The sequence below is a fragment of the Hordeum vulgare genome, chromosome 2H, assembly GCF_904849725.1.
Source record: "Hordeum vulgare subsp. vulgare chromosome 2H, MorexV3_pseudomolecules_assembly, whole genome shotgun sequence".
Classification (NCBI taxonomy): Eukaryota; Viridiplantae; Streptophyta; class Magnoliopsida; order Poales; family Poaceae; genus Hordeum; species Hordeum vulgare.
In genome coordinates this window covers 589,266,791-589,281,579 of record NC_058519.1, presented here as the reverse complement: position 1 = coordinate 589,281,579, position 14,789 = coordinate 589,266,791, and positions in this window count along the sequence as shown.

The window sequence follows — 14,789 nt, the reverse complement described above, 5'->3', positions numbered from 1 at the left end:
AGCGCCGGTCCACCCACATATCAAACTATCAAAGTAACGAACGCGAATCATATGAACATGATGAAACTAGCATGACAGAAATTTCCGTGTGTCCTCGGGAGCGTTTTTCCTCCTATAAGACTTTGTTCTGGCTTGTCCCTTGCTACAAAAGGGATTGGGCCACTTGCTGCACCGTTGCTACTACTTGTTACTTGTTACTTTTTGCTCGCTACGTTTCACCTCGCTACACAATCACTTGTTACCGCTACTTTCAGTGCTTGCAGTTATTACCTTGCTGAAATCCGTTTATCAGAGCCTTCTTCTCCTCGTTGGGTTCGACACTCTTACCTATCGAAAGGACTACGATTGATCCCCTATACTTGTGGGTCATCAAGATTCTTTTCTGGCATCGTTGCCGGGGAGTGAAGCGCCTTTGGTAAGTGGAAATTGGTAAGGAAACATTTATATAATGTGCTGAAATTTATTGTCACTTGTCACTATGGAAACTCTTCCTTTGAGGAGTTTGTTCGGGGTATCTTCACCACAGACGGAAGCATGAGGAGTTGCTCCTCAACCTGAGGTACCTACTGAAAATATCTTTTATGAAATTCCTTTGGGTATGCTTGAGAAACTGCTAGCTAATCCTTTTACAGGAGATGGATCTTCACATCCAGACTTTCATCTAATCTATGTAAATGAAGTTTGTGGTTTATTTAAGATTGCAGGTTTGCCCGAGGATGAGGTAAAGAAGAAAGTCTTTCCTTTATCTTTGAAGGATAAGGCGTTGACATGGTATAGGCTATGTGATGATGCTGGATCATGGGGCTACAATCGGTTGAAATTGGAATTTCATCAAAAGTTCTATCCTATGCAGTCATTCAGTTACAAGCCAGCGGAAGAGTTTAAACTGTCTGAGTACACACAGGGCAACTAGAAGGCACATGGCCTGACTATACTACAGATCCAACATAGGGCCAGATCGTAGCTGGGACACCAGCTACTCGTCGTCGTCGATGTCTACAAAGAACCCTCCATTAGGGTCATTAGCAACCTCTGCAACATTTGTTAAGCAAACATGAGTACGAAGGTACTCAGCAAGACTTTAGGATATCTAACTACTCATGCAAGGTATCAAAAGAGTATGGTGGGGTTTCATGCGGAAAGCCAGCATCTGACTCGTGGCTAAACAACTTGCATTTTTAAATAATTTTGACAACTTGATTTCTCGCACACGAGTCCACTAACACCACAACAATACACTATCGTGGAATCATTCCATCTCCATACGGAATTGCCGTCCACGACAGTCACGCTTATCTTGACAATTTTATGAGTAGCCATTGAAGTTATCTGTGAACAACATATGTCCCCAAGTAGTCCATATCCGCGGACGCGGCTATTCGAATAGATCATAACCCTGCAGGGGGGGTACTTCATCACACACGCTCTCGCCACTTATCGCCATGTGCACGCCATGCACCTCGGCAACCTTCAAGCGGAAGCCCAGCGAGGGAGTCGGCCACGACCGTTAACCGCACTAGTACCTAGTCCAGGTTTATCGCCTATCTGAGAGTAACCCGTATGGAAGTCCGGCCGAGGTTTCCGCCACGGCCTCAAACGATGTGCGCAGGGTTCCCAAGCCCACCATCCGGGTGCCACTTGGTCAGCACCATGCACGGCCTCCAGCATTACTATAAACACCAGAAACTACTTGCAACTCCTGGACCGAGTACTAAGCGATTAATAAGTCGAGAGGGTCAATTAAGAATCCCAACGTGTGGCAGTATCTAGTCTTGAATTACATACACGGAACTCAGTTCCTAAGGACGGTTCCAATGAAACAACCCGCCATGTACTCCTACACAGCCTTTCACCGGTACCTTTACCAAATCAGGTTCAACACACAACCTTTGCTTACCGAACGCATTCTCACAATTCTGTTCATCTCCCAGATGACAGACCATACATAACTCTAAGCATAGCATGGACAGCAGGATAAGGCACAACATAGCTCAAGCAACTACCAGGTATGCTAGGTTGCAAGGTTCGGCTATTTACTGTGACAAGGATAGGTCATGCAAAGGAAGTGGGTTCAACTAACGTGGCAAAAGCAGTTGAAGCATTTGATCCTAATGCAATAAATAAGTGCAGGAGCAAGAATATGGGATTTATCGGGATGATTAAAATGGTTGCTTGCCTTGTTGCTCAGAGGAGGGACAATATCCGTCAGACGGATATTCGGTGGAATCCGGGGGTGCGGAGCCTACCGAGATGAAGGGCAACAATCAATAACAATCATATGCAACAAGATGATGCATGAGCATGGCATGAGAATGCAAGGTGGTAAACTAATAAAATCAACATGTATTAGGTTTGAAGTTGATTTGAATCGCATTCAAATATCAATTCAAACGAGGTATTCTCGGATACCGATTTAATTGATTCGACCTGATGCTCAGATCAACTTGATGTTAGCATGCATGAGATGTCATGTTAAGGTACTGGTTTGTTATTAGAACATTGTTTGATCATGTCATTCATAATGAAATTTGAATATTTTCCAAATTCCATTTATAAAATATTTATAAGAATTGACTTATTCATTAATCTACATGTTTGGGTTCTGTAACTGTAGTGACCCGACTCAAGACGAGTCAAGCCTCTGGTGTTTCTGTACCATCCCAAGATCATGCTGGTACACACACATTACATAATGTATATATTCAAGAGTGCAATCACACAGCTTTATTAATCGAAATCTCATAAAGAGTACTTTATTACAATAAAGGAGTACAATAAAGTGGCTGAAGGCCAACTCATGAGATTATCTAACGAAGACTAAGCGGAAGCATCAGGTAGACGAGTCCATCCGACTCCAAGGGCATGTCGGTGAGCGTAGAATCGTAGCCTCACTCCTGGTCGGAAAAGTACTCTACAACATGATACGTTGCAGCCGTGTAGGTCAGCATATTGAATATGCCGGCAAATCATCAAAGAGAGGGAGTAAAATAATAATCATCTATCTCTACATGCATATTTGGCCGGTGGAGCTAAGTTTTGCATAAAGCCAGTTTTATCCTACAACAAAAGAGGTTGAAAGCAAAATATTACTACAATGTTTGTTGTTAACGAGATGGTTCCGCCAACCAGTTCTCGTACCCGAATAGTTGTTAACACCCACATCATTATTAAGTTGTGTCGAGAGTTCAGGGGAAATTCAATGCCTTCGGCTCAAGTTGTCCATGACCGTGGACACGGCTAATCGATTAGGTTGGGTACTCTGCAGAGTTTTGCACACGTTCCCCACAAGATTTGATCGCCTCCGTGTATGTCCTCGCACTCCAGGGTGTTTGAAGACCGGATGATCAAAACATGGTCTTTCAACGGGTCCCTATGAATCCCTGTCGGTGCCCATCCATCCCTACCATTCGTCTACATCTGCTAGCACCGCCTGTCCAGAGTCGCCGCGTTGTCCAACCAAGCCAGAGCCCATAATGACTTGTGGCTGTGCAGGTAAGCCTTGAGTCTTGAAGTCTCCGTCCGTCTCTTCGAGCCTGGGTGAAGCTTTCCGCAGGATGACATGGCCTCTCCAGCATCCCGGGCATCCACTGGGTTCTCCAGGGAGCCGATCAACCGTCCTTCACCCAGAGTTGCATTGCGTCCGAGGTCTTGAAAATCTTGTCTTAGTCCGGTCTTGATTATTATATCAATCTCGCATCACTCGTGGTATACACTCAACCGATAACCCGTCTACTCAAGCATAGCATTAAGAAATTGTCGTCCCGTGGCCAAGTATCGGGGTTGTTGTGTCCCTACCGCATGATACTACAACTATGCTAAAGTTTCCAAGTACCTAGGAAGCATGCAATTGGGCAAAGAAGGTGATCTACCATGCATCGAAAACATAGGTAAATAACATGATCAAAATGACTTGCCTTGATGATAGTTGTCCTGCTCGAGCGTCTCTAAGTAACACGCTTCGCACTCCGGATGATCTACCAATACAAACACAAAGCACACCATAAGCACTTCAATCATGCCACAAGTAAAAAAATAGCATCACATGCAATGATTTGCAAAATACTACGCAAAAGAATTTATCGCGCGCCGGTATGGCAGAAACTTGTTTCTGTTTAAAACACCAGTAAAAATACTTTAAAAATTCTTAAACTTCTACCACAGTAAGATTTTATCACTATAAAACAGTAGCAAAAAGAATCAACTCAAAATCATTTTTCAAACTCCTGGAATAGGCAAAACAGTGTTTAAACTAAATCTGCTCTAACTTATATTTTAAAACTTCAAACATAGACAAATTATATATTTTTAAAAACTACAGGAAATTTGTGAGCTACTGGAAAAAGAATCAATGTCATTGGACTTAGGGATAAAAAGTTGTGGCCAAAACAAAATTGAAAGTTTCTGTTTTTTGAAATCAGGCAGAAAAACATAAAACTACTAGTGCTAACAGGGAGTTACACGTGTGAGGCTATTAGTGGCTGCGGGGCTGTTTGTTGAATGGCTTCGGGAAAACGGCCTACGGCTAAGAAAAATCGCCGGCTAAAACTTAAGTGACAAATAAACCTACTGGTTTTCTGGAATAAACTGAAGGGGTACCAGTGTTTTAATCTGGGCCTTACATCTAATATCTAACGGCTAAGGAGAAGTATACAAGAAATAACGAGAGAGAGAGGGAGACTACCTGCTGGCAGTGGTGTTGCACCGGCGAGGGGCTGGCCGGCGAGGGAGAGGGGGTAGCTCCGGGGCGGTGGGGCTTCGGGGAGTCGGCGGCGGGGTCCTCCTCCGTGGGGGGAGGCGACGGTGGAGAGAGAGAGCCCGGGGGGCGACGGGGCTGCTCCCAGGGGCGAGCCGAAGTGCAGCCTTGCACCGGCGGCAGCAGTGGCGAAGCTTCGGGCGGCAAGGGGAGGTGGCGGCGACGACTAGGGTTGGGAACGGGGTCTCCGGGGGGGGTGGGACTTTATATAGGCTAGGTGGGGTGAGGTATAAGGAAGGAGGAGAGAGCTTTGGGGAGGGAATCGCGAGGAGGGAGGAGAGGTCGGTTCGGTCTGTAGAGGAAGGAAAGAGGAGGGAGGAAGCTTCGGTCGCGGTGGGGCTTGGGCAGGAGAGAGGGGGAGGCAAGGCAGGAGAGAGGGAAGGAGAGTTAAGGGAGGAGAGGGAGTACTGGGGAAGGAGATCGCGGGGAGAAGGAGCTGCTCGGTCTCGGTAGTGCACAGGAAAGGAAAGAGAGGGAGGAGGAAGAAGAAAGGGACGTGGGGGAGAGAGAGCTCGGGTGGGGCCGTTGCTGCATGTGGCCTCGTGGCCTGGCTCGGCGCTGGGAAACCCCTAGGGCGATGGGGCTGTGGTGCAAGGCTGGGCTGAGCCCTTTGGCTCGGCCTGGCCGGTTCCTTTTTTTGTTTTTTTTGGAAAAAGAACAAACGGCAGCAAAAAAAAAGTAAAATATATTTCCTAGCTAACAAATACTAGAAAAATATGTACTAATATATATATGTACACTAGAATACTTAGGAAAAAACAGAAATATATATACAACTAATATATATATATATACATATACATATATCTATGGGAACCCTAGTTCCACCTAATGCAAACTTTCGAAAATGAGTTTTATGCAATAGGCCACACAAAGCACATTTAAAAACCCCACTAAAATAATTTGAAAGATTATAAAGTTTTTCAAACCGAGTGAGATAACTCCAAAATAAAAATTCGAAACGTTATGCACTTTAATTCGACGGGGGAGAAGTCATATTATCTCCACTCCAATAAATTGCCCGCAGTCACATAATGAATAGAATTTTCAGAAGAACACAATAATGCATAAAAATATGAGATGCACATGAATGATCTATTAACATCCGAATTTAAGAAAATTGGGATGTTACAGTAACTTTTTCAAACATGAATGAAAATAGCATATTCAGATTCCTTGAATTTTTCTGATACTTTTTCATATATAAATTATTTTCATTGGAGTTACAGATTAATTTCTATGAGTTTTTAAAGTTTTAAACATTTCTGGAATTATTTTTATACTGGAAAATACTTTTACTGCATCAGCATGACATGAGCAGGTCCATCTGGCCGTTGAAAGTGAAACCTGACCAGTGGGACCCACTGGTCAGTCTCTCTGGTCAATTTTAGATTAGGATTAATCTTATTTAGTTAATTAAACTCACTGGACCCACATGTTAGTGTCTTATTTATTAGTCTGATTTATTTTTATTATCTCTAAACTATCCAGAGGCTGGCCCCACCCGTCAGTGGCTCAGGCCAGCTGAGATCCACCGGCGGCGAGGTCGTCCTCGCCGGCGGGGAGCCTCCGGCGACCACCAGAACGTCGGGGGGGGGGGGGGCTCGGAAATGGCGCACAGAGGGCAAAACTCGGCGCGGAGAGCACCAGAGGAAGGACCACTCGATGGCGAGCACGATGGGACAAGCCCCAGGGGCTGGGGTGGACGGAATCAACGCCGGCGACGAGCTTGGCGGCGACCAAGTTCGGCCATCGTCGAAGCCATCGAATACGGGGCCAAAACGCGCGGGGCTGGGCACCTAGCGCATCTACATGATGTCCTGAGGCTGTTGGTGGCCTCAGGCAGACCAACCCGTCACTGGAGGGCTACCGGCGATGAGCTGCAGCGGCGGTCCTCGTCGGGGTCCGATGGAACTAAGCCTAGAGGAGGGGATCGACGGGGAGAGCTTAGGGGAAATGACCGCATGCTCACGGGGAGTGTAGTGGTGGCGCTAGTCTGCTCCGGGATGGCCCGGAGAGGGAGAACGCCGGCGACGATCTTCGGTGACCCGAGGAAGAAGACGACAGCTGCTCGTCGATTCACTGCATCTGGGCGTCGCGCTCGTGGCTAGGAAGCTTTAGGGGGTTGTGGCGGAGCTAATGCGCGGCTCAGAAGGAAAGAGGGGAGGCTAGAACGACGGCGAGCTCGAGCTCTGCTCGGGCTCCAATGGCGGCAGAAGGAGGGAGGAGAGATCCGAGAGGAGGGGGAGCTGGCGCTGGGAATGGATAGCCACGGGCTCGGGGAGCTTATCCCCGAGCTTGCCAGCGCGAGGCGGCAGCCAGGCAGGCGCACAGGTGCGTGGCCTCGCCGGAGTACGCGGCGGCCACCTCCTGCTGCCCACTGGCGGGGGAGGAGACGACTGGAGGAGATGAGCTCGGCCGGCTAGGCGACAGGTAAGGATTTTTTCATTTTCTTTCTGTTTTTGTTTCTGTTTTGCTATTTCACTGGTTTTCTATTTATTTCAACTCCCAAATAAATTGTAAAAACTATGTTGAGCACCCTAGAATATTTGTTGGAATATTTCCAACCATTCCTAAAGTTTTCAACATTTTTGAAAGTTTAAAATTTCTGATTTCAAATTTAAAACTTGAAACCAGTAGCTTTTTGCATTTATTTAAAATTCTTAAGATGTTAAGAAAATGGTTTTCTTCATTGCTCATTTACTTTCATGATTTATCAGAAAGTTTGAACTTTTCTTGAGGCCATTTTGGGTTCATTGATTTTAACTAGTTTTGAGATTTCCTTTATTTGAAGAAGTGGCTAGGTTTTGAGTTTTTCCTTCACCTCTTTCTTTGTTCTTGTTGAAAATTTCTTAGATGCAATGCAAAGAAGACATGAGCACAAGACTAACTTGCTTAAGGTGTCAGGGATGTGACAACTCACCCCCACTCAAAGGAATCTCGTCCCGAGATTTAGAAGTCATCGGAAACAACGCAGGATACTCAAGTCGGAGACGATCCTCTCTTTCCCAAGTTGCCTCCTTTTCAGAATGATTTGACTATTGAACTTTAAGAAACTTGAGGTTTCGACGTTGAGTGGTACGCTCAGCTTGATCAAGAATACACACGGGGTATTCTCGGTAGGAAAGGTTATCTTGGAGATCAAGCGTTTCGTGGTCCACTTCACGGATAGGATCCGAAAAGCAACACCTGAGTTGCGAGACGTGGAAAACATCATGAACCTTGGAAAGATGCGGAAGAAGTTCCAACTGGTAAGCAACTTCTCCTCGTTTGGCAAGAATGCGAAAAGGACCAATGTAACGAGGAGCCAACTTGCCCTTGATACCGAATCGATGGGTACCCTTCAAAGGTGTAACCCGAAGGTAAGCCTTCTCGTCAACTTCAAAGGTCGCAGCCTTCTGATGACGATCATATTGGCTCTTTTGACGAGACTGGGCTGTTTTCAACTTTTCACGAATGATGCGAAGCTGCTCTTCTGCATCCTGGATCATATCCGGGCCAAAGAGTTGCCTCTCTCCAGTTTCTGACCAATTAAGAGGTGTTCGACATATTCGTCCATAGAGAACTTCAAAAGGGGCTTTGCCCAAGCTTGATTGATAACTATTGTTATAAGCGAATTCGGCGAATGGAAGGCACTTCTCCCAATTCATACCGAACGATATAACACAAGATCGGAGCATATCTTCTAAGTTTTGATTCACTCTTTCTACTTGACCACTTGATTGGGGATGGAAAGCAGTGCTAAAAGATAAGTGAGTCCCCATGGCATTCTGAAAACTTTCCCAGAAGCGAGAAGTAAAGATACTCCCACGGCCCGAGTTAATCTCCAGGGAACACCATGAAGAGACACTATTCGGGAGATATATAACTCTGCTAGCTGGCTAGCTGTTATGCTCTCACGAACAGGAAGAAAATGAGCCACTTTGGAAAGACGGTCAATGACCACAAAGATAGCATTATTTCCTTTCTTGGTCTTGGGAAATCCGTTAATGAAATCCATACTAACTTTATCCCATTTCCATTCAGGAATAGCTAGAGGTTGAAGGGTGCCAACAGGCCTTTGATGTTCTGCCTTAACTCGACGACAAACGTCGCAGTTAGCGACGAACTCAACAATTTCTCTCTTCATCCTAGTCCACCAGAACCTCTGGCATAGGTCCTGATACATCTTAGTACTACCGGGATGAATGGTGAGAGGAGAATCATGAGCCTCCTTAAGGATCAATTGCCGCAGACGTTTGCTCTTGGGAACCACTAAACGGTTCTCAAAGAACACAACACCTTTCTCATTGATGGAGAAATCCCTAGCGTTGCCGCTAGCAATATTCTCCTTGATCCGGGATATACCCTTATCATAGGCCTGCACGGCTATGATTTGATCCCTAAGAGCAGGCTTCGCCACCAGGGTAGAAAGGAATCCTTGAGGAACAATATGAAGATTCAACTTCCGAAAGTCCTCATAGAGATGTGGTTGACCTTGTTGTAGCATCAAATTGTTACAATAAGATTTACGACTTAGTGCATCGGCCATAACATTGGCCTTCCCCGGGGTGTAAGTTATCCCTAAGTCGTAATCCGAGATCAACTCAACCCACCGTCTTTGCCTGAGATTCAAATCTGGTTGGGTGAAGATATATTTTAGACTTTGGTGATCAGTGAATATTTCGCAACGATTACCCAAAAGGTAATGTCGCCAGGTTGTTAGTGCATGGACCACAGCTGCAAGCTCAAGGTCATGTGTGGGATAATTATCCTCATGTGGACGCAACTGTCGAGATGCCTATGCCATCACATGACGATCTTGCATGAGAATGCAACCTAATCCTTGTCGCGAGGCGTCTCAATAGATAACAAAGTCCTTAGGAAAATCTGGTGGTAGCAACACAGGTGCGGAAGTCAGGCGTCTTTTCAGTTCCTGAAAACTATGCTCACACTGTGGTGTCCACTCGAACTTTTTATCCTTCTTGAGGAGTTCAGTTAGAGGCTTTGCAACCTTGGAGAAATTCTCGACAAAGCGGCGACAATAACTCGCTAGACCAAGAAAACTCCTAACTTGCTTAACCGATTCAGGTTGAGTCCAATCAAGGACAGCTTGAACTCTCTCGGGATTAACAACAATACCCTTACCAGAGATTACGTGTCCTAGATAGGTCACTTCTGGTAACCAGAATTCACATTTTGAAAACTTGGCATAAAGGCGATGCTCTCGAAGTTTCATCAATACCAGCCTTAGATGCTCGACATGTTCTTGTTCGTTCTTCAAGTAAATGAGAATATCATCGAGGTATACAACGACGAATTTATCCAAATACTCCATGAAGATTGAATTCATCAGACGAGAGAAAGTGGCTGGGGCATTGGTTAAACCGAAGGACATGACGGTGTACTCGTATTGGCCATAACGAGTAACAAAAGCCGTTTTTGGAATGTCCCCGTTCTTAATCTTGATTTGATGGTATCCCAACCTCAAATCCATTTTGGAGAAGACTAAGGATCCAGCGAGCTGATCATACAGATCGTTGATCCCGGGGAGCGGATACTTGTTCTTTATGGTGACGAGATTAACTGGTCGGTAATCTACAACCATCCAATCCGTTCCGTCTTTCTTCTTGACGAAGAGGACGGGACAAGCCCAAGGAGAAGAGCTAGGACGAATGAAACCTTTGTTCAAGGCCTCATCTAGTTGCTTCTTAAGTTCGGCTAGCTCCAGGGGTGCCATCTTATAAGGTCTTCTGGCTATTGGGACAGTTCCCGGAACAAGATCTATCACAAACTCCACATCTCTGTCAGGTGGAATTCCTGGCAGTTCCTCTGGAAAGACATCCGGGAAGTCACAGACTACCAGAATGTCTTCAAGTTCCGAAAGAGGGTTGGAATTTAGGGAATAGAGTTGGCATTTGGCAACTCGAGTAGAGACATTTACTATCTCACCCGAGGGATGGGTAAGCTGGACATTTCTAGAATGGGTATCAATCTTGGCATAGTGAGCTGACATCCAGTCCATGCCCAAGATGATATTAATATCCGAAGATTTCAATGCTATCAATGAGGCTAGAAAAACTAGCCCGTCTACTAGAATTTCATTGTCATAGGTTATCCTAGAGGTCTGCCATTTACTACCAGGAGTTTGGACAACCAATGGGATTGGCATATCACAAAAAGACATGTTATGCAACTGTGCATAACTTTCTGAAATGAAGGAATGAGAAGACCCAGTGTCAAAGAGAACGGACGCTGGGTGATGATTAACAAGAAGCGTACCCAGCATGACGTCGGGATCCTCTGCAGCTTCTTCTGCTGACACATAGTTCACACGGCCACGTGTAGGAGTTGGCTTCACATAGTAAGCTTTGCCCGACTTGGCTTGCCCGACGGACTTTCCGGGTTGCTTGGCACCCACATTCTGAGGACACTCACGGGAATAGTGCCCTGGTTCTCCACACTTGTAGCATATCACTTGGTTGGCACGTGGTGCAGCATTGCTAGCTGGACCACCATAAGCTTTTGCTGGAGGGTTGGCCTGATTCGTCTGAGGCGCCATGTAGGATGGCCTCGGAGTGTATCTTGGCGGCAGAGAACTGTTCGGAACCCACAGCCTGCGTTTGGGAAACGCGGAACCAGAAGAAGAGCCAAAGTCACGGGAGTGCTTCCTTGTGGCTTAGAAGTAAGTATGACCAGTCTCGGCACTGATCGCCTTGTTGACCAGAGCTTGAAAGCTTGCACACTCGTGGAGGCGCAGATCACGACGAAGCTCAGGGCTCAGACCCTTACGGAACCTTGCTTGCTTCTTGGCGTCAGTAGACACCTCCTCTGTTGCATAGCGGGCGAGGTTACCGAACTCGCGGCTATAGGCATCCACAGACAACTTGCCCTGAGTGAAGGCACATAACTCATCTCTCTTTCTGTCCATCAGGCCCTCTAGAATATGGTGCAGACGAAAAGCTGCACTGAAGTTTGCCCATGTGGCTACTGGTTCAGCGGGACGCATAGCTTCAAAGTTCTCCCACCACAGATTGGCGGGTCCTTCCAGGAAATACGCCGCAAAGGTTACCTTGTCGGCCTTAGACACATTCGCAGAGCGAATCTTGCGTGAGATGATGCACAGCCAGTCATCAGCGTCGAGGGGATCGACGGAATGATGAAACTTTGGAGGATTCAGCTTCACAAAGTCATTGAGGGACACTGCAGCATTCCTAGGCTGTCGAGCCGTATTCTGCTCAATACACTCTAACAGTCGGTTGGTCTCCCTTTTGTTTCTCTCTGCCTCAAGCATCACTTCCGCCAGAGAAGGCGGGTGAGGCAGGTCTTCCTGCGACGCTTGACTACCCTCGCCTTGCTCATGAGCAGGGGCACGGTTCAACCTGGTGAACACCATCCTGACAAACAAACTCACAGCTTAGACCAATATCATATCAATACTAGCTATGGATTAAGAATGTACTGAACACACGGAATGCGGAAATGAATATCCGAACAGCATGGTAACAAGCAACTGCTATATATACACCATGGTTCATACACACCCTTACATAGTTCAGTACAACCTTAACCAAAGAGCAAACTACTGAAATTATGAAACTACTCATTAGAGGCTTACAAGCTTCCTATACATTATTTATCTAGGCTTCCAGAAATCATTTCACATTACAGGCATACTTCACAAGTCACGCAGGACTGTGAACGTACGGCTACTACCATACTATCCTTCCGCTCACAGCTCAGGCATCCGCATAGAACATCTCATAGAGATTACCTCCATGACCTGAAAGCTCAACCTGCGGATCAGGAAACACTCTAGCGTGAGATCCCTGGGATCCATAAGGACACGGATGTGGCCTTGGTCCCCTGACTGGTGGTAAGAGGGGTCCCCGAAGAGGTGTGACTCCTCCTATAGCTGGCCAGTCAACATGGGCCGGAAGATGAGTCTTGACAGGGTTCATCATCTCCATATCTCCATACCCCGTCTGGACTACCGGTGCGAGCTGCGTCAAAGCCGTCCACAGACGGGCACGGGTAGCATAAAGCTCCATGCGGAGAGCACGAGCATCCCTGTCTCTGTTCTCTAGCATCTCAATAGTGGACTGCAATAGTGGATCCTCCATAGAAGAATCAAAATAGACTCCACTGAGGTATCCCTCTTCACCAGTCTGAGAGGCCGGAACATAGCAGAATTCTGAATTCTGCAGCAGTGCATGTCTCGCTCTCATAATGGTCAGCATTGAATATGCAGCATCTTGTACTGCCATGTCAACAGTGACTCCCAACCCATAGGACCAATGGATTGGCTCCTCAGCTCCAGGGTAGTCTGGAAATACCCTAACAGTGCAGATGTACTGGCTCTGATTGAAGTCTCGGTACTGTTCCTCCACTGTGTACTCGGGGTACCAGCGGTAACCGCACACCGACATCACCCTGACCAGCATGGCCGTATGACCCGACACATCAATGCACCTGGTCAGACGTACCACCTGACGAGAAGAACGGCCAGACATCTGTAAATAGAGAGTAATGCAAAAAGCATTAGAGCTCTGAATGCAAAATTGGGCAGCATAACGGCTGTAAATGCTCAAAAACAAATTTTGAGACAACCCAAAATGGAATAGCGTAACCACTCAACTATCAAGTTCCACTCTATGGTCATCAAACTTACTTCCTTTTTCTTAGGAAAGAAAGAAACCCAATATCTCTTGACCCGTAGTCCTATAATCTACCGATCAGAAACACGAGCCTAGAAGAAGATGAGTAGCCTAGTCCTTAATTCCCGCAAAAAAGACGAGGATGACCAGAATAGAATAACTTGAGAAGAGAACAAGAGTCTTACGTTCCCTTCCACAAACAATTCCCTTATATATAACTAGAGCAATTCTAGACTCAACTTCGACAAGTTTGGCTTAGTAATCCTACAGTCAGTCAGGCTCTGATACCAACGCTGTCGGGACCCCGATTCTAAACCATAGGAATCCAGCCTGTAACACATCGCATCCCATTGCGGTCTCATGCACGGTTAACTCCACGACTGCAGCCTTACCTTAGCCGGGACCGTTTACGTCTTTTGACTCACGTATGCAATAGTGTCGCTAGCATTCCAATGTCAAGAACCCGGATCGACATGTCTAGTCATAACCCAAAGTGGCAGTACCGCACAAGGACAGGCATACATGACCCAACATAGCAGGTGTCGGTCACCAGCGAGTGTAGACGAGTCGTAGCAAGCTACAGGGACTCAATTACATTGCGTGACATTTCCCCAAAGGGGACAGACACAGCAGCTAAGAAGGACACATGCCGGTCAACCAATGTGTCCGGAGCAGTAGCGAACTACCAAGGCTCATTGGATCACAAAGGGGAATTTCCTTGTAAGCAGTGCTACTAAAGTTCACGACTAGATAATCGAACCCCATACATATCAAGTACGACACACATACGCATGGCATACCGATATGTATAGATACATCGATGGCATCACAACATAACCATAAACATACAAACTTTATTTCAGAGGCTCGGAAGAGCCACACACATAATATTACACATTAAGGGTCTCACGACCCATAAAAGCAGTCATTCAGTTACAAGCCAGCGGAAGAGTTTAAACTGTCTGAGTACAGACAGGACAACTAGAAGGCACATGGTCTTATACTACAGATCCAACGTAGGGCCAGATCGTAGCTGGGACACCAGCTACTCGTCGTCGTCGATGTCTATGAAGAACCCCCCATTAGGGTCATTAGCAACCTCTGCAACATTTATTAAGCAAACATGAGTACGAAGGTACTCAGCAAGACTTTAGGATATTTAACTACTCATGCAAGGTATCAAAAGAGTATGGCGGGGTTTCATGCGGAAATCCAGCATCTGACTCGTGGCTAAACAACTTGCATTTTTAAATAATTTTGACAACTTGATTTCTCGCACACGAGTCCATTAACACCACAAGAATACACTATCGTGGAATCATTCCGTCTCCATACGGAATTGCCGTCCACGACACTCACACTTATCTTGACAATTTTATGAGTAGCCATTGAAGTTATCT